This window comes from Neofelis nebulosa, chromosome 10 (genome assembly GCF_028018385.1).
Source record: "Neofelis nebulosa isolate mNeoNeb1 chromosome 10, mNeoNeb1.pri, whole genome shotgun sequence".
NCBI classification, from domain to species: domain Eukaryota; kingdom Metazoa; phylum Chordata; class Mammalia; order Carnivora; family Felidae; genus Neofelis; species Neofelis nebulosa.
The window spans coordinates 84,520,171-84,547,559 of record NC_080791.1 but is presented as its reverse complement, the minus strand read 5'-3'; the positions used below and the strand labels follow the sequence as shown (position 1 = coordinate 84,547,559).

At 39.1% G+C, this 27,389-nt stretch overlaps 1 long non-coding RNA gene across 1 annotated transcript; it reads left to right on the top strand.

Annotated features, from left to right (window-relative positions):
- Window positions 1-7,427: 7,427 nt before the first annotated feature.
- LOC131487640 (uncharacterized) lies at window positions 7,428-23,387 on the top strand. The gene is made up of 4 exons (XR_009249861.1): window positions 7,428-7,657; window positions 11,879-12,022; window positions 20,952-21,088; window positions 21,773-23,387. It is a non-coding gene; the product is annotated as an uncharacterized LOC131487640 (long non-coding RNA).
- Window positions 23,388-27,389: the final 4,002 nt, after the last annotated feature.

Here is a 27,389-nt window from a genome sequence, read left to right as displayed (position 1 = left end):
CTTTTAGTTTTGTTGATTGTTTCCTTTGCAGTGCAGAAGATTTTTATCTTGATGAGGTCCCAAAAGTTCACTTTTGATTTTAATTCCCTTGCCTTTGGAGATGTGTCAAGTAATAAATTGCTGCGGCTGAGGTCAGAGAGGTTTTTTCCTGCTTTCTCCTCTAGGGTTTTGATGGTTTCCTGTCTCACATTCAGGTCCTTTATCCATTTTGAGTTTGTTTTTGTGAATGGTGTGAGAAAGTGGTCTAGTTTCATCCTTCTGCATGTTGCTGTCCAGTTCTCCCAGTACCATTTGTTAAAGAGACTGTCTTTTTTCCATTGGATATTCTTTCCTGCTTTGTCAAAGATTAGTTGGCCATACTTTTGTGGGTCTAGTTCTGGGCTTTCTATTCTATTCCATTGGTCTATGTGTCTGTTTTTGTGCCAATACTGTACTGTCTTGATGATTACAGCTTTGCAGTAGAGGCTAAAGTCTGGGATTGTGATGCCTCTTGCTTGGGTCTTCGTGTTCAATATTACTTTGGCTATTCGGGGTCTTTTGTGGGTCCGTACTAATTTTAGGATTGCTTGTTCTAGCTTCAAGACGAATGCTGTTGCAATTTTAATTGGGATTGCATTGAATGTGTAGATTGCTTTGGGTAGTATTGACATTTTAACAATATTCTTCTAATCCATGAGCACGGAATGTTTTTCCATTTCTTTGTATCTTCTTCAATTTCCTTCATAAGCTTTCTATAGTTTTCAGCATACAGATCTTTTACATCTTTGGTTAGGTTTATTCCTAGGTATTTTATAATTCTTGTTGCAATTGTGAATGGGATCAGTTTCTTTATCTGTCTTTCTGTTGTTTCATTTTTTGGTGTATAAAAATGCAACTGATTTTTGTTCATTAATTTTGTATCCTGCGATTTTGCTGAATTCATGTATCAGTTCTAGCAGACTTTTGGTGGAGTCTGTTGGGTGTTCCATGTATAGTGTCATGTCATCTACAAAAAGTGAAAGCTTGACTTCATGTTTGCCAATTTTGATGCCTTTGATTTCCTTTTGTTGTCTGATTGCTGATGGTAGCACTTCCAACACTATGCTAAACCACAGCGGTGAGAGTGGACATCCCTGTCGTGTTCCTGATCTCAGGGGGAAAGCTCTCAGTTTTTCCCCATTGAGGATGATATTAGCTGTGGGCTTTTCATAAATGGCTTTTATGATGTTTAAGTACGTTCCTTCTATCCCAACTTTCTCGAGCGTTTTTATTAAGAAAAGATGCTGAATTTTGTCAAATGCTTTTTCTGCATCGATTGACAGGATCATATGGTTCTTATCTTTTCTTTTATTAATGTGATGTATCACGTTGATTGATTTGTGAATATTGAACCAGCCCTGCAACCCAGGAATGAATCCTACTTGATCATGGTGAATAATTCTTTTTATATGCTGTTGAATTTGATTTGCTAGTATCTTGTTGAGAATTTTTGTATCCATATTCATCAGGGATATTGGCCTGTAGTTCTCTTTTTTTGCTGGGTATCTATCTGGTTTGGGAATCAAAGTAATGCTGGCTTCATAGAATGTGTCTGGAAGTTTTCCTTCCCTTTCTATTTTTTGGAACAGCTTAAGGGTAGGTATTATCTCTGCTTTAAATGTAGAATTCCCGAGGGAAGCCATCTGGTCCTGGACTCTAATTTGTTGAGAGATTTTTGATAACTGATTCAATTTCTTCGCTGGTTATAGATCTGTTCAAATTTTCTATTTCTTCCTGTTTGAGTTTTGGAAGTGTGTGGGTGTTTAGGAATTTGTCCATTTCTTCCAGGTTGTCCAGTTTGTTGTCATATAATTTTTCATAGTATTCCTTGATAATTGCTTGTATTTCTGAGGGATTGGTTATAATAATTCCATTTTAATTCATGATTTTATCTATTTGGGTCAACTCCCTTTTCTTTTTGAGAAGCCTGGCTAGAGGTTTATCAATTTTGTTTATTTTTTCAAAAAACCAACTGTTGGTTTCATTGATCTGCTCTACTGTTTTGTTTTGTTCTGTTTAGATTCTATATTGTTTATTTCTGCTGTGATCTTTATTATTTCTTTTCTTCTGCTGGGTTTGGGGTGTCTTTGCTCTTCTGCTTCTATTTCCTTTAGGTGCGCTATTAGATTTTGTATTTGGGATTTTTCTTGTTTCTTGAGATAGGCCTGATTGCAATGTATTTTCCTCTCAGGACTGCCTTCGCTGCATCCCAAAGCTTTTGGATTGTTGTATTTTCATTTTCATTTGTTTCCATATATTTTTTAATTTCTTCTCTAATTGCCTGGTTGACCCATTCATTCTTTAAAAGGATGTTCTTTAACCTCCATGCTTTTGGAGGTTTTCTAGAATTTTTCCTGTGGTTGATTTATAGTTTCATAGCATTGTGATCTGAAAGTGTACGTGGTATGATTTCAATTCTTTTATACTTATTAAGGGCTGTTTTGTGACCCAGTATGTGATCTATCTTGGAGAATGTTCCATGTGCCCTCGAGAAGAAAGTATATTCCGTTGCTTTGGGATGCAGAGTTCTAAATATATCTGTCAAGTCCATCTGATTCAATGTATCATTCAGGGCCCTTGTTTCACATGATCTTTTTTAAGCCACCTGTAGTGTCTGAGCATCATCTGTGAAATGAGGAATTTGGTTTACCTGAGTAGTGTGGCAGGTAGCTTTGGACATGGCCCTTAATTATCTCCACTGCTGGTATTCATACCCTTGTGTAATTCTCTTGCCTTGAAAGTGGGCTGAATACACAGAGTTGCTTATAACCAATAGAATAGGGCAAAAGTGATGGGATGTCACCTTCATAATCACGTCTCCAACGATTATGACTTCTGTCTGATCAACACACTCTGTCTACCTCTATCTCCCTGGCTTTGATGAAGCAAGCTAAACTATTTGAGGGGCCCACATGGCAAAGAACTGAAGAAGGTCTCTGGCCAAGAGGTAGTGAGGAACTGAAGCCCTTATTCCCAAACCCTGGGTAAATAAATCTTACCGAAAACCATGTAATCAGATCCTTGAAATCAGATCCTTGCCTAGGCAAGTCTTCAGATGAGACCTCAGCCTCATGCACCACCTCAGATGGGACCACTGTAGCATTATGAGAGACGTTGAAGAAAACTATCTAGGTAAGCCATGCCCGAATTCCTGATGCACAGAAACTGAGATAATAAATGTTTAGTGTTTGAGTTCATAGGTTCAAGACTTCTACATCCCACAGCCCAGGGCCTTCTTCCTTTTGGGGGAGTATGACTTAAAAATTAAAAAAAAAATGTGTGCAGGGAGTAGAACTTGTTACCCAGCAACAGGTAACTAATACAAGTGCTATTCATACTTAACCTGTAGAGCTCCCTGTCCACAGTTATCTCCCGTCCTCTCACCCATTCATGCACAAACATGTATGACACCTGTAGAACCTATAATACTGCTTTCTTTCAGGCTAATAAAATGAAAACCTCTGATAAGTTATGTATGCAGTTATCAGAGAGGGGCAACAGAGTAATGACAGGTGGGGTCAGAAGAGCTGATTATTGATGAGTGTTTGGTCTAATCAGTTAACCCTATAATGCTTCATTCCTCGTTTGTAAAATGAGGAGGCTGGAATACAGCTGGGTTCTCAAAGTGTGACCCCAGATCAGCAGTATTGACATCATCTGAGAATTTGTTAGAAATGCAAATTCTCAAGACTCACCACAGATCTACTGAATCAGAAACTCTGGAGGTGGGGCCCAGCATTTGAGGTTTTTTCCAGCCCTCCAGTAATTCTGATGCATGCAAAAGTTTGAGAACCACTTGGGCTCAAAGTTCTCTAAACCCTTACAGCTCTATTAATACTGATGACAGTAATTACAAGAAATATTTATTGATTATGCGCCAGGAATTGTGAAATGACTTTATATTCATTATCTCATTTAATTGTCACAATATCCTATAAGGCAGAAACACTTATTATCTTTCCAGTAATATTTCTAATATCTTTGCTTCTTAAGGGCAGGGGCATCTTTTTTTTTCATCTCTAAATTTCTTTAAGCCTTGTACAGGAGTCACAGTTATTTTGTACGTGTGTGTGTTTCTGTGTGTGTGTGTGTGTGTGTGTGTGTGTGTGTGTGTACGTGTGTGTTTTAGTTGGTACTCAGTGTTTAAAATGAATAAGTGAATGAATGAAAAATTGAATTTATGAATAAAATTAGTAGGAAAGCACAACTGAGATTTTAAGTAGAAACTCTAGAAGGTAGTGAGATAGAAGCCTGGGACAAGTTGGATATTCTCAGATACTTTTAAATCAGTATTAGGGAACACCAGTCTGCTTACCTATGAGGCTGGTCTTGATCAGAAGGTAACCAACCTCTTGGGGCACCTGAGTGGCTCAGTTGGTTGGGTGACCAACTTCAGCTCAGGTCATGATCGCACAGTTTGTGAGTTCGAGCCCTGCGTCGGGCTCTGTGCTGACAGTTCAGAGGCTGGAGCCTGCTTCAGATTCTGTGTCTCCTCCTCTCTCTACCCCTCCCCTGTTCACACTTTGTGTCTCTCTGTCTCTCTATAATAAATAAACATTAAAAAAAAAAGAAGGTAACCAACCTCTTGATTCCTATTGACTTCAATTTGCAGGCTGTAGCTATTGAAGAATCTAATATGATATTTATTTATTTTCTCCCAGTGACTCTGGGAGAGAAATTATTTTACAGAAATAAGTTGATATCTCAAGGGGATAAACAAAGATTTAAAATGGTATTTCAGACATATTAATCAGAGTAAGTCCTGTGCCCTCCAGAAACTAGAGAGGGGACCCTGAAACAGTTAATAGGTACTGCTCCTCATTTCTTGAATCTTTTAGTTGAGTTATCAAGTTATTTGGGTTTTTCTCCACATCCTTTCCAGGTCTGGTCTCCTTGTCAATTAAAGGAACAGCAGGATATCTGGTACTGTCAAACATCTCAAACCAAGCATACATTCAGAGCTGACTCTGAATTTGGCAACATGTTGCACATTGCTTAGAACTATTGCAATGTGACCCTTGGTGTGTGTGTGTGGGGGGGGGCATGTGTACATTTCTTTCCTTCTTCTCCTCTTCTATCCTCCATAACAGTGGTAAACACTGTTCCAATATCACTGCAGATCTTTTCTCAAAATTATCCTGTAAGGAAGGTACAGTTGCTGTTGTGATTTTGCAGATGAGAAAACTGTAGCACAATGAAGTTAAAATATCTTGCTTTAGGTCAGAGTGGTTAGCTGGGGTTCAAACCCATACAGTCTGACTCTAAATCCAAGGCTTTTAACTATTATTTTAAATACTAATCTGATTCGATCAGAATTTAGGATTCTGATTAGGCTTTATTTAATAATGGGTGCTGTCACTGCCTCAGTATAGGTTAAAAATCCATGAACTTGTAAGTGTGACTCTCTCATTCTCTTGATTTACATGTAGCAGAAGTTAAAGTTAAGTCTATGTGATAGAATGCTTGATATTCTCTCTCTCTTTCTCTCTCTCTCCCTTCTCTTATATGCATGTGAAACTCTCATTGACTCAGTCTTGGAAAGCTATTAGTAAATTTGGCTTTAGAAGAACTTCCTCTTCAGAAGCCTTCCTCTTAGGTTTAAGTTTCAAGCCAAGGCCCAATTACTAGATGGGTTTACATTTGGTATAAGGAACCAAGCCCAGCTATAAATAAGATGTGTATCTATTTGTTATCCTCCTTGTTAGCAATATATCTTTTAGAGTCCTGAGGAAGAGGAACAAATGTCTGGACCAAGAGTAAAATGGGAACATCTCCTATGTCCCCTAATCATGATATCTTTTAAAACCCCAGCATTGGGGCGCCTGGGTGGCGCAGTCGGTTAAGCGTCCGACTTCAGCCAGGTCACGATCTCGCGGTCCGTGAGTTCGAGCCCCGCGTCAGGCTCTGGGCTGATGGCTCGGAGCCTGGAGCCTGTTTCCGATTCTGTGTCTCCCTCTCTCTCTGCCCCTCCCCCGTTCATGCTCTGTCTCTCTCTGTCCCAAAAATAAAAAAAAAATAAAAAAAAAAAAACCCAGCATTAACACTAAGCAATATATTTAATGCAAATATACTTAAAGCAGTTAGAAAATGACATAAGATAATGTGTGTTTAATGGTCATATTGTATGGAAAAGGCTAAACTTCTCATGTGAGTTCATAGGAAGAATTAACTGTTGGTTAAATTTAGAAGGAAAGGATTAATTGGGAAAGTAGGATATGACCTAACGGGGCTTGGTTATAGGAAGAAGGAAGATGATATGGCATATCAGGCAAGGGGACAGCTTGGAGGTAGAAACAAGCATGGTAAGCAGAAGAATCACTGAGAAGATTGCTCTCTCTCACCCTTCTCTTCAGGAGAGTTGAAATTGGCTGTGCATATTATGGGCAACATTAAAGCCTGTGCCATGGAATTTATATTTTAAGTAATATGTAATAAAGAGTCATGGTGGAAATATTCCACAGGAAAGGTCAGTCTGGCAGAGGTGGGCAAAATGGACATGAAAGGGCAGAGGTTCTTATAATTGGATTGGCATGATGGGTCAGGGATGAAGACAAGTGGGATGGAGGCAAGAATGCAGAATGGAATGCAGATACAAATGGCATTTTGAAACAAAGGGCATGTGATAGAGTGAACACTGGTGATGAAGAATAGGCATGAGTAAAAATCGATGTCAAGTATTTTGTATTGATTATAGGTTGGGTTGGAATTTTATGCTAGTATAATAAGTCCATAAATTCTGCCTTAATCCATCCAAGTCTCCTGCTTCTGAGGCCACTAAATAAGATACGAGAAAAGCAAGTAAGAACAAGCAGAGTAATACTGCTATTAGCAGAGACTTCAGCTTGGAATGCCAGTGCAAAATAAGCTAGGAGGAACCACATGAAAACTTTGTAAGGCACAGAAGCAGCCTATGTATAGCTTAGATCCAAAGCAGACCAAACAGCTCCTATGTGTATTAAGTTCAGCATGAATAGGATGTCTTACACTGATGGTATGGAAAGACCAATTCAGAGCATACCCAGTGCCCGGGAAAAAGTGCTGGTGGCTCTAGGCATGAATGAAAAAAATATTCACAAAGGAGAGAAGAAAGGGCTACACAGAACAGCTCTGAGCCTTCACCCTTTTGGCCTGGTTAAATAAAGAAAAGAAACTGCAGCCTCAAAAGCAGTTAATGTTATTTCATTAGAAACTCCAGTCCTAGAAAATGTGGCCAACTCATCCTTGAATGTAACCGATTACACTAGTTTTTGTTGAGTGTCATTTCTTGCCTTTTTTCCTGGCTCATCCATAGGGATAAATAAGGTATAGGGGTGCCATGAGAGGAGCATCATCTTAAGGCTGGTTAATTGGCAAGATAGTGGCAATGTTGATTGAGAAAGGGGACAAAGGAGGGAATTCTGTTTGGAGTGGGAGGTTGGCATATTAGACAACATCTATGAACAAGATGACATAGTACATTCAAATTGAGTGACTTTGAGTGGACAGAGTTTAAAGAACATGAGATCTATTAACCACTTCTTGTCTTGAAAGGTCAGCAGGAGAAAATAGTAGATTGCAAGAATGGTGGTGGGCAGTATGGAGAGAGCAGGCTGAAGAGAACTATGGCTTCAGGCCATAGTAAGCCCTGATGATTCAACAGGTAGGGCGCTGGGGGATTATGCACTCCAACCTCACTCTCCTCCAACCCTTGAATCTTTTGTTGATGTTTCCATTGGCCACTGACCATAAAATGCCTGTTCATGAAGTTCACATAGGTCAGCCTATGTGGGCACAGTAAAACATGGAGGAAGGTTCCAGAGGGGGAACCAGAAGTTTCTAATGTAGGATAGATTGTGAACTAAATGATAAAGGCACTAATAGTTGGAAATACCTTTCAGCTAATAAGAAGAGCAGGCTTAGTGGGGTGCCTGGATGGCTCAGTTGGTTAAGCATCCGACTCTTGGTTTCAACTTAGGTCATGATCTCATGGTTTCATGAGTTTGAGTCCCACATCAGGCTCCACACTGAGAGTGCAGAGCCTTCTCAGGATTCTCTGTCTTCCTCTCTCTGCCCTCCCCAACTTGCACTGTCTTTGTGTCTCTCAAAATAAATAAATAAACTTAAAAAAAAAAAGAACAGGCTTAGTGATAGAAATTTGGGGTACAACTTATGGAATATTTAATCAGGAAGAAAATACAGAATTTTTACTAAATACTTATTATGTACTGGGCATAGTACTAGGCATTTTCATATGTTACCTCATTTATTCTTCACAATAACTCTATAAAAGAAGAATTAACATTCTGAGAGATTTGTTGGTTCATGGGTCTCAAACTGGCAGCTCACAGGCTGAGCATCTGTGTTTTATTTGGCCTGCATGGTGCTTTAAAAGTCAGAAGATTTCACATAAAAATACAGGTTTCTGGCTTCTCTGGAAAAATCAGAAGATTTGGCAACAGCAAACTTACATTCCTGCAACCTAGAATTGTGTGGTAACTTTCCTCTTTAGATTGGACATGAACTTTGGCACATTGCCCACCACTCCTTATTTGTGTTGAAACTTCCAGATTAATTAATTGAAATTATCTGCCAAGTATTTTAATTCGCAGCTCTGATCTACGACCTCTTATTTTATAGGTGAATAAATTAAGTCATGGAGAAATCAGATGACTTGTACAAAATTTCACAGCTAGATAATGCCAAAGTCAGCCTTAGGACTTAAGTCCTAGGCTTCTGCATCATGCTATCTATGAAATGTGAAAGTTGATTACTATAAATTTTATGATAATCAAAGCAGGGTGGTGCTGGCTTAAAAACTGAAAAATACATCAGAACAAAATAGAATCCAGAAATTAAACCGCACGTATACGGTCATCTGATTTTCAACGAATGTGCCAAGGCAATACAATGGGGAGAGGAAAATCTTTTCAACAAGTGGTGCTTGAGCAACTGGGCTAAACACATGGAAAAAAGTAACATCAACCCCTACCTCTCACTCTACACACAAATTAATTCAAGATGGATCATGAAATGTAAAAGCTAAAATTATAAAGCTTCTCGAAGCAAACATAGGAGCCTGCCTTTGTGACTTGGAAAAAGTAAACATTTATTGGAGAGGAAACAATATGCAACAACCATAACATAAAATGAGTATTTAGAAGAATGGATGCACTTCCTGTTTGAGAGAAGGGGGTCAGGAGTGCTTAGTATGGGGATATGAGAAACCTGAGGCATTGAAGAAGCAGCAAGAGGTAAATAAAAAGTGTTGGCAGAACTACGGTGAGAGGTTAGGATATTCTGAATCTTTCCCAAGGCTCCAATAACAGCCTATTTAATTTGGGTCTATAAAGTTTATTTGGAAACTTACTAAAAGCCTCTTCTCTTAGGCTTCAGGAAACTAATGATTCAGATTACTGAAGCTATTTCTTTTTAAAATTTTGAACCTCTCAGAGTCTGTCTTTAATTCTCTGTCTATGTTCTGAATCTTTTTTTCCTCCCCAGTCTTTGTCACACCAGGGTTTCTGGCCTTGGCCACCAAACTCTGTTAAGGCAATAGCTCCACACAGCGTTGGTTTAAAACAACCCTGTGTGTATAATGCAGTGGAAACTGCACTCAGAAACACCCATAGTCTTTTTTTCCTGATTGGATCAGTTTGTGACATACAAAAAAAAGGTGAGCACAAAGTTGAATGAGGTTGTTTTTCATTTCCCCCTTGCCATTTGGATACCCCTTTTCAGCTGTGTAAGCAGACATTCGGTTTCCTAATGGTGCAAGTTTCTTCTTTTCCCTCCTGAAATGTTCACTTTAGTGAATTATTGTATTCTTGATTCCTTTGTGGCAGCTGTTCATTTTTCTGTGTCATATAAGAGATTAAAAGTAGAGTTCTTCCAAACTAACATGAAAAAAAGCAGACAAATACAGAGAACAAACTGGTGGTTGCCTGAAGGGAGGTAGGTGAGGGGATGGGTGAAATAAAGGGAATAGGTACAAAATTCCCATAATAAAATGACTAAATCACATAGATGATAAGTATGGCTTAGGGAGTATAGTCAAAAATATTGTAATAAGGCTGTGTGGTGACAGATGGTAACTACACTTATCATGGTAAGAATTGAGTAATATATAGAATTGTCAAATCAAATGTTGTACACCTGAAACTAACATCACATTGTATGTTAATTATACTTCAATTAAAAAAATAAATTAGGGGCGCCTGGGTGGCGCAGTCGGTTAAGCGTCCGACTTCAGCCAGGTCACGATCTCACGGTCCGTGAGTTCGAGCCCCGCGTCAGGCTCTGGGCTGATGGCTCGGAGCCTGGAGCCTGTTTCCGATTCTGTGTCTCCCTCTCTCTCTGCCCCTCCCCCGTTCATGCTCTGTCTCTCTCTGTCCCAAAAATAAAAAAAAAATTAAAAAAATGTTGAAAAAAAAAAATTTTTAAAAAAAATAAATTAAAAAAGGGTAGAGTTCTTTTTGGATTTGGTGCTCTGCTTCTGAAAAAGTATATTAGCAAAAACTTATTTTTAAAAATTTTTTGTTTTCCTATTGCTTCGAAAATATACGTTTTTTTTTTTTAGTAGAGCAAATCTACCATTTCCACTTATAAGCCACCTTCTGTTTTCTTAATATAATTTCTTGTTCTGATCCTAAATTTGCTTTCTTTATTGTCTATTCCTTAGATGTTATCATTTCTGTGTTTATTATGCCTTGAAGATTTTTTCCCTGTCTTTTATGCCCTGAAGGTTAGTGAATATTTGAATTTGGGCAGCAAGATGATGACCACCATATAATCTTCTTTTCAACTTCATTTCCTTTTTTAATTACTTTTTTTTTTTTTTTTTTTTTTAAATTTTTTTTTCAACATTTTTTATTTATTTTGGGACAGAGAGAGACAGAGCATGAACGGGGGAGGGGCAGAGAGAGAGGGAGACACAGAATCGGAAACAGGCTCCAGGCTCCGAGCCATCAGCCCAGAGCCCGACGCGGGGCTCGAACTCACGGACCGCGAGATCGTGACCTGGCTGAAGTCGGACGCTTAACCGACTGCGCCACCCAGGCGCCCCTTTAATTACTTTTTTGAAGATGGAAACTTACCTTAGTTCCTTGGAGGAACTAGAACAGCCAAATGGGAGTTCAGCTCCTAGGGGAAAAAGAATGTAAGAACACAGAATAGCACACTTGGCATGTGTATATTCCCGAAACAGCCTTGTGCACAGCTCACCTGCTATCTTCACAAAACGGCTCTTAGCTGTGGTCATGTAAAATATGTCTTCTGATGAACAACTTAGAAGGTACAAAACCAGCTGTGTACTGTCAGCCTTTTCTCATTGTAGAACAGGTTGAAGAAAACATGAACTGTATAAGCAAGGACTATGGATCTAACACAGTGACATTTAAATGCTGGAACTTTCTGTAGGGAGGGTTTCTGTGTCTGTTGATGCTTGTGTCTTCTATTTGAGCTCTTCTATAGAGCTACTATTACTGTTGTCATTTGAAGTCACAGAACAACTTAGGATGTCAAGGAAAATGCAGATGACACTTAGGAGGAACTTGTGAATTTGCAAACAGAAGCAGACCAAGCAGCAAATATAGCTGCTACCCTCCCTCAAAATTTCTCCAGGTTCTGTTCTCCCTCATCATCTAAGACATTGTTCCCTAGTTTTGATAAGGTGATATACTATACTTCTTTCTTTATTATATATTTTTAAATATTAAGGTAATATCACAGAAAATTTGGAAAACAGGAAATGATTAATAAGCAAAAAGTATTACCTATGAATTTGCAGTGGGTTGCAGGCTCTGTAACACTGAGTACTTTAGACACAGTTTGCCATTTTGTCATGACAACTGCTATGAGGTTTGGTATTATCCTTGTGTTACAGATGGGGCTGAGAAAATCAAATAACATGAATGAGTTCTGCCACTGGTCAAGCACAGGAACTAACATCAAAAGCGAGTCTGTTGAGCACTGAAGCACATGTTCTTTCTTCTCTTGCTGGGCTTCCTCATGGCTTGTTGGTCCAAGAGTAAGTGAATATGCCGACTTCTATGGTTACGAGTGAGGACAGTTAGGTACATGAAGCTGACTTTCTGGGAGTTGCAGCAAAGATGCCTTGACCTTTTTCTGAGTAGGGGATGATAACATGATGGAAGGAAAGTTCTGGGAAGATCAATGTCTCATACCATTATGCAAGATGGACTGGGAAAGAGTGACTAGATGCAAGAACACTAGGTGGGGAGGCTGTGGCTGTGATCCAGGTGTGACTCCATAAGGGTCTCAGCTAAGCGTTTTATTACTTTACACAGTTTTCACTTTCTCTTTAGAGGTCACTGCAGTTTTCACAAGGATAATATTTCTCTGAGACATACCATTTTGGATCTACTTTGGTTCCAATTTTTTTTTTTTTCTAATATGTTCTCTGGCCTTAGGGTGACCGCAAGTGAAATACAGTCTCTTAGCCACTCTTTTTTTTTTTTTTTTTTTTTTTAATTCCTTGATCCCACTCATCCTTTAAGCCTGTTCAGGTCACTAATTAGAACACAAGAGACTCCTTTTTAGCATAGGCTGAGCCCTCGTCCTCAGCCTGATAAGCCCTTTGCAGTTGGAGGTGGAAGTGTTTGGGGACTACCAAAGGAAGTTATTTTCTATTATGACTGAGACCCAGTGTCTATGTTGCCTTGGAAATTGCATAACAGAGCTAGGTTCCTTTCACTGGGGGTCTGGGTCCTGGGCATCCTCTCTGCCATCCCCAACCACTCTTCCTGGCATTGCTGTATAGTATCAACTGGATGCCTCTGGGAGCTCAGGGCTGCAGCAGGCTAGCAGAATCCCCTCCTATTTCTCTCCTTTCCAGACTCTAATTCAGAAGCCCCATTTACCTGCAGAGAATGGCAGGTTGTCTGTCCGCTGGCAGCCTGAAGCTATACTTTTTCTGTCTGGTTGTATCAGTGCTCATTATTTGCTGTTCTGTTTAGCTGAGTATTATGCGGAAACTTTGAGATGTTGCGGGGAATCAGCCAAGTCTTAACATATCTAGGAGTTGCAGATTCCACACAGCTGTTTCCCAGCTTCACATTGGTTAGAGACCACAAGCCCAAGTGCCTGCATCTCATCGGAAACATGAACATTAGGTTGAAAATATCTTATACATTTGGTAAAGTATGAAGTTCCAGTCAGACTACATCTCTTTGTTGCTCTTCATACAGTCTCCCTTTTCTGCCACCATTGACTGCTAATGTTTTATCGAGGTGGAATCAGATATATTAAAGTAAGAATCACAGAAATTTGGGGAGGAAAACAGTATCCCTTTGAAATGCCTTTTAGGAACTTATAAATCTCTATTCTTTGCAAGTAGCCTTCTCTTCCTCCTCCTCCTTTTCCTCCTCCTTCTCTTTCTCCTTCTCCTTCATGGATTCTATGCCTTACCACATGACTGCCCTCTGGCATAATTATAGGGTCCCCTGAAAGTCTTCAAATTCTGGAGACACTGAAAAAATCCCATATTTTACAATTCCTTGCCCATTATATTATAAATGAAGCCAGTAAAGTTAGCTCCCTCTAGAGGTGTCCACTTGCAAATGTTGATCTACCAGGTGAGCTGGGGATTGGAAGCTACCAGAATTGATGCTGCTGAAGGCAGAATCCTCATCTCCAACAACTTTGGGGAATCCCATAGTGGTATCTGTTGGGCATGGATTCAAATGAGTTAGCAGGAGATATAGCAGATGTAGAGCTGAAAGTAAGCAAGACTGATATGCCCATTTCAACATGTAAGGAAAAAATACTGCTCATTCCCTGTCCAATTCTAAGGTCTGGTTCCCCCTCCAGTGTCAATGCCTCCATACACAAAATTTACCCCAGACATAGGAATTAAGTGAAGGTTTTGGAAAAGAGTTTCATTAAGTCTTCAGGAAGATGGACTTTTGCCCTTGGGTCTAGGGCTTAGTTACAGTATGTGTTTTTTCTATCATGATGGTCTAGATGTAGGAGACACACACACACAAACACTTTAATAGATAAAACTGTCCCACTTGGAAAAAGGAATCTTGATTCCTTCATTCCTGAAAAAAGAGGTTCAGTTACCAGTGCTCCCAGCTTAGTCTGCTCAAGTAATTACAATGAACATCAGTATCATTCTCTGACTAATGCCAGTCTCAGTCACCATTCTGGGTCCGTTTCTTTCCAAATACACACTTCTGAGAGGACCAAATATGAGCTTAGTGAGGAGAAGTAAAATTGTTGAAAGGAAAACACTGAGGGTATGGCCCAAGCATATCAAAATTAACAAAGTAAGCAAGTGACTTAGCCTATGAGACACTTTCTCTGTTTCTTCTTTTCACATACATGTGAATAGGCACTTGGGTCTTGGTCTCACTGTCATGTTGTCATTATGGAAGTTTCTTTTGTTATTTGCTCTGAAATATGATTTGACTTCTCATCAGTAGAAGGAACTTCAGTGGGGTTAGGTTATAGACAGAAAGGCCCCTCCACCAGGTGGCTCATTTGGTCTGTACCGGTCCTCCAAGAGACCCAGCCCAAACTCATATCATGGCCACCTTCCTGGTGACTAACTTTATACTGGGCCTGTAATAGGGCTAGCAAATAGGCTTCACCTTATTTTCTGGCTGTAATTGACTAGGAGTGACTGTGTGGTATGATATTCGGAGAAAAATTCTGAAACTACGCCCAGGCTCAGAGCAAATGAATTCATGGTTGATATGAAATTCCTGTCATAAGCACAGGTCAAGGGTAGTGTTAGCTTAGATGTCAAGTATTCGCCATCCTAGAACATCTTGTCCCTATTTGAAATGACCTCTAGTACATGCTACATCTAGTTTCATATCCAGATTTTTCATTCAGTTGTTCTGTAAACTTACTAGGAACCCCCCAGAGTAATCGCGACAGCTACCACCTATATAGTGCTCATTATGTATTATTATGATCTAAACATTTTACATACATTTACTTTTCACTACAACCCTGTGAAGCATTTTATCACCTCTGTTTTAAAGGTTAGGAAACTGAGGCACAGAAAGTTTAAGAAAATTGTCGAGGTCATAATTGGTATGTGGCAGACTCAGAATCTAAACCCAGGCAGTATGGTCCCACATGTAAACACTACTCTGTGCTATTTCTCTTATTAGTGCAATAGTATTCTGATCTCTCCAAGGGACCTATCCCCTCACACACATCAAGGAGCCAACTTTAATAACTCTCTCTCTCCCTCCATTCCTCTTCTCTTTCTCCCTCTCCTCCTCTGTCTCCTTTTCTTTTCTCCGCCCCTCTTCCCTCTCTTCCTTTCCTCCCTCCCTCCCTTTTCTTTTTAGAGAGAAGCAAAGAGATACATACAAACTACAAGACATCTCAACAATTGATTTCATTTTTTCCTGTTGGACTTCCATTAACACTACTTTCTAAGGCTCATGTTGTTCTAATGTTAAAGTGCATATAATAAGTTTATAAATTATATGAGAGTGAAAGGGGAAATGGTCTAATAAGGATAGATTCAGAATCCTGGGTAGAGAGAGGAGAGGAAAAGGGGAATAAAATAAAAGAGCAGAATCAAGGCAAAGTAATTGGGTAAGTAGTAGAATATTGCCATTTCTAGAATTAGACAATTTAGGTTATAAAATTAATTAATTGATCAATCAAGTATTTTGTGTCTACTACGTATCAGGCATAGAGCAGAGCACTGGAGATAAAAAGGTGGTTAAGACATAGTTCCTTTATCTAAGAGCTGTATGTTTATTACAAGGAAATAAATATGTGGAAACAAACTAAACTTTATGAGTTAGCCTCCTGGTCCTGGCTTCTCTCTGCTCCCTGCCCATTCTTACCCTGGGAGTATGGGTGACTTTTTGATCTGGAATTGCTTCTGTGTGGCTGAGTCCCTACTGGGATCTTCTTGGTGTCTGTCTGCCTGGAAAGAGCATGCATTCTGGTATGCTGTCTGGGCCAGGTTTAGTGGGATAGATCCTGCCCCTGAGAACTAGGCATGTCATTTCCCATCTCTGTCTGTGACTAGCTGCATAAGGTGACTTTTTAGGTACAGTATTAATAAGACCATTTTTGCCACACATAAGCCATGTGTTCCTATCCAATTTTAAATAGCAATGAAGCTAACATTTTAGTTACCATCTGTACCCCTATTCCTAACTTTCAATTATATCTGAACTCACAGAGGCCTATTTTTTGGACATCCTCAAGCCTCAACAGCTTACATAATGCTCCTGGGATTTTAGTGAACCCCAGAAGTCCCTCATCTCCACCATTATAAAAATGGGCTGAGGAGATTGATTCAACCCCAGCCCAGCAATATCCTCACTGCCAAGGAGAAGCAAGTAATAGTTTATGATTCATGGACTGATTGGCAATCACTATCAGGATTACCAGAAATTCAACTGGAATGTTTTGTAAAGCTTAAAAAAACATTTAGCATGTGTTTCACTGTTTTTAGTAGCTTGTCAACACCCTAGAAACTGAGTTTCTAGTTGACAAAACCCTGAGTATGAGTGTGCACTGAATTAGGGTAACACCCAGAGAGTGCATACTTGGTACATTGTAGAGGATGGAAGCGCTGTCATAGCTTTTCTCACTGACCTGTCTTCTCTTTGTAAGCTCATTTGTCACTCAAGAAACATTTGGGGCATCATAATCATGGAGAAGTCCTCCCTGCTCCCCTATTGTTATTCCACAACACTCTGCGATATAATGCTATGGCATAGGGTCCTGAGTGTGTGTTATCTTGTCTACATTACCAGAGGGTAAACTCTCATAGGGCAGAAATTGTGGCATGTCCACCTTGGTGTTGGCCCTCAAGATGTAATTATAGAAAGGAAGAAACATGCTAATTTAGTTTGAAGCATCTTCAACTGGGATGGAAGTAGATATCCAAAGGAGATAGGAGCAGAAGAGATAACCAGAACTTTGGAAAATGGACATCAAATGACAGAGGATAAAATGTATGGGTATGTGTGGGGGACAGAATCAGAATTTAATTCATTTTCTTTTTTTTTTTAAATTTTTTTTTTTTCAACATTTTTTATTTTTGGGACAGAGAGAGACAGAGCATGAACGGGGGAGGGGCAGAGAGAGAGGGAGACACAGAATCGGAAACAGGCTCCAGGCTCCGAGCCATCAGCCCAGAGCCCGACGCGGGGCTCGAACTCACGGACCGCGAGATCGTGACCTGGCTGAAGTCGGACGCTTAACCGACTGCGCCACCCAGGCGCCCCTAATTCATTTTCTTCACCAGTTCGGGTCTGGCATTTGCTGAGTACAATATGTAGAATGAGAACACTGTGGCCAGTATGAACAAGTTAATTCCAGTAACAGTAGTGTTAGTTGTAATGAATCCACATGACTAAATGTACCAAACAAGAACCTCCAAGAACAGTAGGTATAGGTTTGGGTATGGGTATATGGCTATGGGATGTAAGAACTTGAAAAAGCTTTGGCGTGTAGGATGGTGTTAAAAAAGAAAGAAAGAATGAAAGAATGAAAGAATGAGAGAAAGAAAGAAAGAAAGAAAGAAAGAAAGAAAGAAAGAAAGAAAGAAAGAAAGAAAGAAAGAAAAAGAAAACAAAAAAACCAGCTCAAGATGGAGTCATTTGCCTCTCAAGACAGCAAACCAAGATTTAATTACAATTTCAACCTACCCCAGTAATGTGGCCTTTTAAAAGTCACTCTGAAATTTCCTGATCTGTGATAGTGAGGTCATCTGTGTGATAAATAAACAAACCAACCAACCAACAAACAAAAACCTCTGTCATGTCCTTCCCTCCAAAAGGAGATGTCCTGGCCTGAACCACCCTTTTATTTTCTCTTGCTAATTAATAGCTTCCTTGCCCCGTTGTCCTGCCTATAAAAACTTTCTATTTTGTACAACTCCTCAAAACACCTCTGTAAGCTCATTCATTATTTTTGCTGAATGGGATGCTACCCGATCATGATTGCTTAATAAACCAATTAGATCTTCAAATTTATTGGATTGAATTTTTTTTTTTTTTAACAATGGATACCAGACCTATAAAGAGGGATGAAAAACTTAGGCTTTCTTAGCATGAAGAAAAACAGGAGTGGGTGGTAACAATGACTCTAAAATACATGAAGATTTATTCTGTGGGGCTGTACAATCCACAAGGTATATGTGGCTTGATATGTTACTCTACAAACACTCTCAACATTTACCCTTGAGAGGGTTTAAGTGAAGTATTTTCACATCTATTTTGTAATACACATTATTGACTGAGTTAAAGAAGGGAATGGAAACTTGTGGTGTATGGAACTTGATTTCGTGTGGAACAGTTGAAATGACTGGCTGACTTAGTTGATTACAAAAGGGCATAATTTAGCTTGGGTGCTGAGCTACTGTGACCCAGGTAGATAGTAAATGGTTGATGCAGGTGATATGAAGGATTGAGTGATTATGAGAACTTTAAGGAAAAAAACAATCACCCAGTGTAAAAAGAGAAAAATAAATGGAAAATGAAAAATAAAAACAGTGAAAACAAAAAATTAAATACCACCCACAAGGTAGTATTGTTAACATGCAAAGGACAACATAGTCTAGAAACTAAATTCTTAATGATTATCAATGACTGCTTATGAGGTCATAGAAACTATAGGCTTATAAAACCTTCACATCTTAAGAATTATTTCCCTCAAACAAATCGATAATCTCAGCAACTCCAAAATCCAATTATCAGAAAGTTGAGCCAATTTTATTCCCTTTGGCCTTGAGCAGTCACTGTTTCTTTGAGTGTGTATTGTTGAGGCCTTTCTTCATCCCTCTGACAATGCTCCCTCATCATTGTCTCAGCCTGTTCCTTAACAATGGTCATTTAGGGGCGCCTGGGTGGCGCAGTCGGTTAAGCGTCCGACTTCAGCCAGGTCACGATCTCGCGGTCCGTGAGTTCGAGCCCCGCGTCAGGCTCTGGGCTGATGGCTCGGAGCCTGGAGCCTGTTTCCGATTCTGTGTCTCCCTCTCTCTCTGCCCCTCCCCCGTTCATGCTCTGTCTCTCTCTGTCCCAAAAATAAATAAAAAACGTTGAAAAAAAATTTAAAAAAAAAAAAAAAAAAAAAAAAACAATGGTCATTTATTGAGTGTACAACATATAGGCCTACGCTAAGTACTTGTGCTCATCAGTTTGTTAGTCTCCATATTGTGCTATTGTTCGTGCATTTTACAGATTAGGAAAGTGAAGCTCAGAGAAGCTAAGAATTCATCCAACGAGAAGAAATTATCAAGGAGCTAAGCTGGATTCAAGCCTAAATCTATTTGACTCAGGATCTGTATTTCTAAAACATAAAATTATGCCACTCCCATACTTGGTCTCATGCCAGCACTTACGGGACTGCTTTCACTCTACCGTAGCTAGATTCTGGAGGAAGCCAAAGGAGATGGACAGCCACTGATAGTGTCTGTTGCACTAAGCGTCTGGGCAAGCACTTGGCATTATCTGAGTTTTAATGTCTTGCCAATCCGTTGGCTATAAAACAATATCTTATGGTGGTTTTATTCTCATTTCTCTGATTACTAATGAAGCTGACCCCTCTGGATACATCTGTTGCCCATTATTTGTGTTTCATGTGAAATGCCCATTTTTATCTTTGGCCCATGTTTTATTAGATGTTTTAAAATTTTTTCTTACTTATTTTTAGGACTTCTTTGTTCATTCTTAATATGTGGCAGAAAAAAACAAGCTGTTGATCAAACCTATTTTTCTTCCACAATGGGCATACAGCTACAGCTATATGGGCATACAGCTATTCCCATCCTCCTTCTCAGTTAGATGAGGTTGTGCCTGACTTGTGATGAATAGAATGTAGGAAGAAGCAAGGCATATAAGTTGTCAAGCCTGTCCTAGAAAAGCCTTCCTTGTGATCTGCTATTCTTTGTCTTCCTCTGTCTCCCAGTTAGGCACTGATGACCAGGTAGATCTTAGAAGCCAAGTATTGAAGATAGCAGAGCCTTCCACAGCCTGGGGTTCCTGAATGACTGCGTTAAAGGAAACCTTCCCAAGCACAGACAAGAGTTTACATGAGCAAGAAATTAACTGCTTTTCTGTGATTCTACCTTGATTTCAAGATTTACCAGTTAAAGTAGTAGCTGATCTTCATAGAGGATGCTGACCTTTTTCAAATTACATAAGGTGCAGATATCCTGGATTGGAACATATGGTTTATGCATATGGCAAAAATGGTCTCATTAATATTGCAACTAAAAAGTCACTTTATCTACTTCGTCATGGACAGAGCTGGAAGACTATAGGCCTGGTTCATAGGAGCAAGACATACCCCAATACATCTATTCATGGCCCAGAGGGCAGATCAAAATACAGTTGACTTTTGATCAGTTTGGGGGTTAGGGGACCCAACCCTCCACGCAGTAGAAAATCTGCATGTAACTTTTGACTCTTCAAAAACTTATATAGCCTAATGTTGACTGGAAGCTTTACCAATAACATAAATAGCTAACACATATTTTGTATGTTATATGTACAATAAACATAAGATATTGTAAGATATTGTAATATCTTACAATAAAATAAGCTAGGTAAAAGAAAATGTTAAGAAAATCATAAGGAAGATAAAATACATTTACAGTAGTGTACTATATTTATTGAAAAGAATTTGTGTGGGGCGCCTGGGTGGCTCAGTCGGTTAAGCGGCCGACTTCTGCTCAGGTCATGATCTCACGGTCCGTGGGTTCGAGCCCCGCGTCGGGCTCTGTGCTGACAGCTCAGAGCCTGGAGCCTACTTCCGATTCTGTGTCTCCCTCTCTCTGACCCTCCCCCACACATGCTCTGTCTCTCTCTGTCTCAAAAATAAATAAATGTTAAAAAAAATAAAAAATAAAAAAAATAATAAAAAAATAAAAGAATTTGCGTGTAAGTGCACTTTGCTGTTCAAACTCATGTTGTTCAAGGGTCAACTATATGTGTTTTTTCTAGACAGACAATACCAAGAAGATCCTAGAAGAGGCTAAGCCACATAAGATGCATTTCCAAACTGCAAAGTCACTCTTTCCAGGAGAAGAGTGGGCAGTGGGCAGAGAGAAGCCAGGACCAGGAGACTAATTCTGATAGAGGTACATCTAAAAACATTTAAAGATCAATACAGATAGAAAAGTAAAAACATTTTTTTTTTTTTTAGAACAGGGCATTATTAGGCTAAGATCATTAATGACAATAGTAGTTAGGAGTGTGGTCTTTGAAGTCACACATAACTGGATTCAAATCTGAATTTTGTCAGTTACTATTTGTGTGACCTTGGAAAGATTACTTGCTTTATTTCAGCCTCTGTTTCCACATCTGTAAAGTGAGAGTGACGTGGTATGTACATTGTTACAATTGTTTCAAGACTCAATGAGGTTTAAAAAGTACAGGACACTTAGCACAGTATCTATACATGGTAGGAACTTCATGAATGGTGGCTATTATTATTTTCAGTTGTAGGTCAGTTCAAATGAGATAATATATGTGAAAAATATTTTACAAATGAAAATACTCTGGGTATATGCTCTTGGAACACTTTCCTGCCTCCATAAAAAGCACTTTTGACTCTTTCACAATCTAGTTGTTAGACTAGTCTTGCCTTACCAGCTGGTGGGCCTGATGCAGACTGTGGTTCAAGAGGAGGGAGCAGGTATAAGTTGGACTCTGCTACATGTCAGGGCCCACAAGGACCATTGAGGACATCCAGGAGATAGTAGAAGAGAGGGGCAAAAATAGGTACTAGAATTAATAAGACTATATAATTGGTTACATTCCAGAATGTGTTGGTGTTGCCTTTGGAATAGGCCAATGAAAGCATGTGAAGATTTTTGAGGCATCAATGAAAAGAGCTTGGATCCCTAATTTTGGGCATGGACAGAAAGGGAACCCTACCACACACCTTTGTCTACTTGTTTTCCTCTAACACCACACATTCAAATATAGATGTCTAGTGTCCAGCCAGGACCTGAATAGGGACCATCATTATAAATATTCTTTATTCTAACCCTAGCATCTAGCCCAGTACCGAGAAATGGTGAATCAATAGTATATGCTAAATCAGTACATTAATTTAAACATCAAAGACATTATGTGTTCACTTTGGTTGGACCCCTTGTTTCTTAGATATTCCTAGGGCAATCCTGAATGGCAAGAGCAGAGGCAATAGAGGAAAGCAAGGGACCACAGGGTTTTGTCACTTCAACCATCAAAACAAGAGAGATGCATGCCATAGTGAGAAAAAGAGCTATTCTAAAATAGAACTGGCTCTCATACAAGAGAGTGAGCTGTGGGCAGGGTAGAAGGGAGGTGGAGGTGGAGGCAGGGTGGCATCAAGCAGAAGCTGCATGACCATGAGTTGCATTGAGGACAGTGCAATAGAGGGATGCCTGCACAGAGTCAGAGCTGGACTGTATCACCATCCCCACCCCTGGCTGAAGCAGAATTAACTGTGGATGAGATTTTCTAAAAAAAACTCATTCCTAGGCCCTCTACTTAGAAATTTTGATTTTTTTTGAAGAAAAAAAATATTTTTTTCTTATTATTTTGAGAGAGAGAGAAAGTGTGAGTCAGGGAGGGACAAAGAGAGAGGGAGGGAGGGAGAATCCCAAGCAGGCTCTGTGCTGTCAGCACTCTATCTCACCAACCCTGAGATCATGACCTGAGCTGAAGTCCAACGCTTAACCAACTGAGCCACCCAGATGCCCCAGAAACTTTGATTTAATACATTTGAATTGTATCTAAACATCTTTGAGTTTTAATTAACATACAAAAAGTGCACCCATTAAAGTGCAAAGGTTGATAAGTTTTAACATACATGCATGCACATACCTATCATAATCAAGACAGAACATTTACATAACTCCCAAAATTTCCCTTAGATTCTTTGTGGTCAGTTGTCCCCTTCCCAGTTCCAGGCCTCCAGTGATCTGCTTTTTGTCACTACAAATGAGTTTGCCTGGTCTAGATTTGATATGTGGCATCTATAGGATGAACTGTTTTTTTTTTTTTTTAATGTTTATTTTTTCGAAAGAAAGAGGGAGAGACAGAGTGCAAGTGGGGCAGGGGCAGAGAGAGAGAGAGAGGGAGTCACAGAATCTGAAGCAGGCTCCAGGCTCTGAGCTGTCAGCACAGAGCCTGACACAGGGCTCGAACCCACGAGAGATCATGCCCTGAGCCAAAGTCAGATGCTTAACCGGCTGAGCTACCCAAGTGCCTCTATAGTATGAACTCTTACGTGTCTGGCGTCTTTCCTTCAGCACAATGTTTTTGAGGTTCATTCATATTTCCAGGTGTATCAGTAGTTTGTTCTTTTTTTTGCTGTGTAATATTCTATTACATAGATATTCCACAATTTATTTATGCATTAATTCATTGATAGGTATATGTGTTGTTTTGCATAAAGTTTTTTTTTTTTTATTTTTTTTATTTTTTTATTTTTTTTTTAATATATGAAATTTACTGTCAAATTGGTTTCCATACAACACCCAGTGCTCATCCCAAAAGGTGCCCTCCTCAATACCCATCACCCACCCTGCCCTCCCTCCCACCCCCCATCAACCCTCAGTTTGTTCTCAGTTTATGTGTTGTTTTGAATTTTTGCCTGTGATGAATAATATTGCCATTAACATTTCTATGCATGTCTTTGTGTGGACCTTTTCATTTCACTTGGTGAAAAACCTGGGAGTAGAATTGTTACATTGTATAGTAATATCTATATAGCTTTAAAAAACTATAAGATTGTTTCCCAAAGTAGTTGTATCAGTTACAATTCCTGCCAATAATATGTGGCAATTCCAGTTGCTCTACATTCTTGCCAACACATGGCCTTGTCATTCTTTCTAATTTTATCTATTTAATTAAGTATGTAGTAGAATCTTATTGTGGTTTTAATTTTTGTTTTTCTTATGACTAATTATGTTGAACATCTTTTTGTGTGCTTGTTAGCCATTTGCATATCCATTTTTCTGATGTGTCTTTCAATCTTTTGCCCAATTTTTTTATTGAATTGTCTTCTTGTTAAGTTTTAAAAGTCCTTCATATATTCTGGGTACAAATCCTTTGTCAGAGGTAAGTATTAGAAAATTTTATCCCTGTCACTGTCTTCCCTTTAAAATGTTCTTAATAGTGTTTATTATAGGCTGAATCAAATACACCCAAAATTTACATGTTGAAGTGTACTCCAAGTGCCTCAGAATGTGACAATATTTAGAGATAGGGTCTTTAAAGAAGTGATTAAATTAAAATGCAACAATTAGGGTAGATCCTATTCCAATTTGACTGGTGTCTGTACAAAAAGAGGAAATTTGGACATACATGGAGACACCTAGAAGGCACGGATACAGAGGGAAGACCATGTGAGGACACCCCAAGAAGGCAGCCATCTGCAAGCCAAGGAGAGAGGTCTCAGAAGAAATCAAAACTACTGACACCTTGATCTTGGCCTTCTAGCCTCGAGAACGGTGGGAAATAAACTTCTGTTTTTTAAGCCACCCGGTCTGTGGTATTTTGTTATGGCAGTCATAGCAAACTAACATAATACCTTTCAAAGAATAAATGTTTTCAATTTTGATGAAGTCCAGTTTATTACTTTCTTTTTATATGATTTGTGTTTGTTGTGCTCTACCTGTGAAATCTTTTTAAACCTCAAATTTGTAAAGATTTTCTCTTGTGTTATTTTCTAAAACTTTTAGTTTTAGCTTCCACCTTTTAGTTTCATTATCTATTGAGAATTAATTTTTGTATATGGTGTGAGGTAAAGGTGGAGTTTATTTTCTGTTTCAAGTGGATATTCAGTTGTTCTAGCACCATTTGTTGCAAAGACTACCTTTTCCCTATCCAATTACTTTGTAAATCAAGAGACCATACATGTGTGGGACTTCTTGGCTCTCTATTCTGTTCCATTGGTCTTTAACCAAGGGAGTGTTTTTTAGTAAGCTTCATAAGTGATCCTAATGCACAGCCGCATTTTGAAACCTCTAGGATGGATGATCTCTAAGAAACCTAACTCTTTAATTCTATGAGAGCTCACTCAACAGGTAACTGCCTCTGAGTCAACACTAAAAAGGCAGGAACTGATAAAATAGATGACCTCCAAGAATCTTAAAGTATTTGTCCTCTCCCTTGGCACTTAAAGTGACTCTGGACTCAAAGCAGGTATTGATTAAAAGAGATTCTCATGTAGGCATTGAGGAGGACACTTGTTGGGATAAGCACTCGTTGTTGTATGGAAACCAATTTATCAATAAATTATATTAAAAACAGAGAGATTCTCATGTTAAGAACTGTTGTCCAATGGCGAAAATCAAATTGGGAGCACTTTTGGGGCGCCTGGGTGGCTTGGTCGGTTAAGCGTCTGACTTCGGCTCAGGTCATGATCTCACGGTCCGTGAGTTCGAGCCCCGCGTCAGGCTCTGTGCTGACAGCTCAGAGCCCGGAGCCTGTTTCAGATTCTGTGTCTCCCTCTCTCTGACCCTCCCCCGTTCATGCTCTGTCTCTCTCTGTCTCAAAAATAAATAAATGTTAAAAAAAAAAAAAATTTCAAATTGGGAGCACTTTTTTTTTTTTTTAAATGTCTATTTAGTTTTGAGGGAGAGAGAAAGACAGAGTGTGGGTGGGGGAGGGTCAGAGAGAGAGGGAGACACAGAATCCAAAGCAGGCTTTAGGCTCTGAGCTGTCAGCACAGAGCCTGACACAGGGCTCAAACCCACGAACTCGCGAGATCATGACCTGAGCCGAAGTGGGTTGCTTAACTGACCGAGCCACCCAGGCGCCCCAAGGGAGCACTCTTTTTTAGAAGCATCTGCTAAATGGCATAAGCGTTCATTCACAAGCATCTGTTAATTGTGGTATGTTGATACAAGCTAAAATGGATATTATTTAGACACAGAAAGATTTTATTCCACTTAATGTAAGAGGAGGAGCAAAACAAGTCCTGGAGATAGAGGCAGATCAACAGAAAGTAGGAGAAATCCTAGCTCAATGTCTACCATAGACTATAGTTTTAATGGATCCAGTATCCCCAGCATGTAGATAGTATCCAACACATATTTGATGCTGGCTGGTTAAATGAATGTGCTAAGAAAACAAAGGAAAGGGGGTTAGAAAATTTATAACAGGATCAGAGTAATAAGGTATCCAGTCAATAATACAAATATATAAAGAAAGGGTAGCAATTTAATGACGTAGTTAAGAGCAGAATCATTAGAGTTTGAAGATTCTAGGTTCAAATCCTGACCATTTAACAACACTGACCTTGAAAAAGGTATTTAATTTCTCTAAGCATTAGTTTCTTCAGTGAACATTAGGATAATGGGCATTTTTTGTTGTGAACACGAAACGAACTAAGAATTATTTCTTTGTTTTTATTTGTAGCTATAAATTCCACCTGTTAAGGATAAGGATTGTGTTCATGACCTTATTTTAGAGCATCAAAAAATGCTGGGCACTTATTTTGTAAATATTTGATAAATGAGTTACAAGATATGAAATACTTAATACTGTGTTTTGCATGTAATAAGCCCATAGTTAATAATAGCCCATGGTTATTTTTCTTTTCATTGCATTGCAGGAAGGCCAATATTACAGTCAGCTAATTCCCCATTGGTGACAGAAGCTATCTGTTATAAAAACAAACAATCCAATTAGGACTGTGGCAGTTAATGTAGGTACAATTCATTAATGGTCCACCTCTTGATGGATATTTATAGGGTCACCAGCTTGAACTGTGTCATATGCAATTTTCATGCTGATATTTGAAATGGTCAATTATTGGTTCAAATGACATTTCTTTCAACAGGACATATTTCCATGGATGGCTGAACACTGATGAACACATTCCAAATAGAATTAGCACCACATCTTGTTTGTCTCCATTGTTGAATGTACATGAAGAGAGATATCAAAGTCTCTTCCCTAATGTACGTGTGGGCTCTAGTTTCCACAGTCATTAACAAAATTTAGAGCAAGCAGCCCATTCTGAAAGGCTAAATGGGAAGAAGCCTGCCTGTGAATAATAGCTGGTGGATTCTGAAGCCTCAACTGCTTTGCAATCTCGGCTCTCACTTTGTAATTATTTATTAGCCCTTAAATAATCAGATCGGAGGTAGAGAGCTCAGAGGCTTTGTAAATTAACATTACTCTTACCTAAAGGCACAAAACAGAATGTTTTCAGTGTGAATGTTTTCTTTGACAAGGTTGCACAAACATATTTTCAGTGAAATCAAAATATTTACATTCCATTCATTTTTTGTAAGTTAAACATTTGACGATCTACAATCCAGGGAAGGCCAAATGTTAAGCTCCATTATTCTAACAATTTATGTTGCATAGCATTTGCTGACACATACAATGGTTTTAAAGGAGTGGGCCTGCCTCACTGGTTAAGTGGGGTTGGGT